We start from the raw sequence: 2397 nt of genomic DNA, 5'->3' as shown, positions 1-2397 counted from the left end.
CTCTATATAGAAATTATATCTATATACAAAACATATAATCTATATTTTATATTTCATATTTCATATAAAAGAATTATTTTCATATGGAATATTTCGTATAAAAATCTTTTCTATAAAAATCTGTCCATATTTTGTTTATAATGTTATTCCATTAGATTATGCAATTAGTTCTTATAGTCACGAAGTACTGTCATAAATATTTAATGAATAATATTGATACGAAAAAGTATGGGACAAAGGTACTCGCGACGTATGAGTAATATTTATTATAATAATTAATAATCTATTATAGATCTATTAATCTATTATGTAATTAAACTTGATATCAATATCTTGTACATTTTCTAATTGTTTTTATATTGTTTGGCAGTCAATTTTTTAATCAAATCGAATTTTTATGTAAAAATTAATAACTTTAAAGAGACATATCAAGTTAAAGGTTATTATACTTATAGCTACTTCCGTCCATACATATACTTATAAAGCTATATATACTGACATATAGCGTAGTGGAAAAAGTTGCTCAAAATAGTTGAGTTTACCTTTAATTACTTTTCTAAAATCCGTTGTCAGAAAGCATGCCAGGAAAATCAAAGTCGTGCCAATAAAATTTATATTGTATAAATTTTTTGAGTAGCTTAAAATACTCATCTCAAATGTAACTTTCAAATATATTTTCTTATTAATTCAATAAATTTAATTCAATTTAACAAAACTTGTTTGAATTTAATAAAACGAGATCTGCAAATTTGTTACGAATAAAAGTACTTAAACAAATTTGCTTATTATTTTTTTCCTCTTTATCAGTAGCAACCATAGATCCGACCTTTTCTCGACTCCTTTAACAATGTAACTTAATCTGATTTCCCATTTTTATTGCAGCAGTCCACGAGCGATACAAGTTCCAGTTCACGTGGCAGTAACAGCAACAACAGCAACAAAGGTGCAAAGTTTTTATTGCGAAAACGTAAATCGAAGAAGAGCACAAAAGGTGAGGGATCCACACAAAAACCATTTCAAATACTTAAAGTTTAAATGCTGCACTTCATAAAATTGCCAACAAAGTTTTAATGCAAATTTGAACGCAGCTTACCAGGGGCGCTCGACCCTTGTATATATTTTTGTTTAATTAATTTTTGATTGCAATTTACAAATTGAATTGAAAACATTTTTTTTTCTACTCACTTTTCACACAGATAAAGAATTAAAAACTGATAAGCCGAAAAAAGCCGCAATTAAATGTGTTGTCGTTGGTGATGGTGCAGTGGGAAAAACTAATTTAATATTGTCGTATCTGGAGAACCGTTTCAACCCGGAACATGTACCGACTGCATCAGATATTTATAACGGTAAGCAAAAATTCATTTTATAAATATTTTACAGCTTAAATGTAAACTTGTACAACCCATACATACATACATATATATATATAACTGATATGCAGACGCGGTAAAAAAAAACACAAATAAAAAAACTGTAAAAGAAATTCTTTTACACTTAAAAAAATTTTTGATTGCTCATTTCCCTCTGTTGCCTTAGGGTATTTGGCTTTCAACAGGTTTCTTTTGTATGGCCGAACATACGTACAAGTACAGGTACACCAGCCAGACCTGAGTCTACTAAACAAAAAACAGTCATAAATTTTTGTATTTCATGCAGCTTAACTTTTGAATTTTTTATTTCACCTAAACCAATTTGCAATTTTCACAAAATATTCTCACAACAGACAAGCAGACAGTCAAGCCAAGTCGTTCCAAGTCGTTCCAAGTCGATCCAAGCACAAGCACAACTTTTACTGCGCACAATAGGCAGAAAACAAGTAGCACTTTTACTGCCAGTAACAAAACCTAGACGTTCCCTAAAATACACACCCCACCAACTATATCCACATATATTCCCCTCATACACATGCTTCACTGTGTACAAATTTTATTCACAATAGCACATTGTTTCCGTTTCCTTTTGTCGTTGCTGTGCGCCTACTAATTTTTGTGTAATAACGCCATTTTGTACAATCTTTTGATTTTATTATGCAACCAACTTCAAGGCTGGCTCACACAGATACACACGTACACACACTCGTTTACTCGTGTAAGTGTGTTTGTATTGCTGGATTTGGAATTTGGAATTTGGAATTTGCTTGCTTTACTCTTTTAACGAGTACCAGAAAATTTAATGAACTCTTTGTGGTTGCAGAAGAAATCCAATTTTTCATCCTGTACTTAAGGCCATTGTTTGGCATTTCAATATTTGTAAGCACAAGCGTTCATGCTCTGTTCTTGATTGAATCATGATATATCGTGCACTTCACTGCTTCACTGCTTCACTGCATAGGCTGATTTGCATACCGTGCATAGGTAAGTGAAAGTATGCGCATACTTTCATACATTCACTCTG

Source organism: Teleopsis dalmanni, chromosome 1 (assembly GCF_002237135.1).
Source record: "Teleopsis dalmanni isolate 2A chromosome 1, ASM223713v2, whole genome shotgun sequence".
NCBI classification, from domain to species: Eukaryota; Metazoa; Arthropoda; class Insecta; order Diptera; family Diopsidae; genus Teleopsis; species Teleopsis dalmanni.
Note: the sequence above shows the minus strand (reverse complement) of the source record.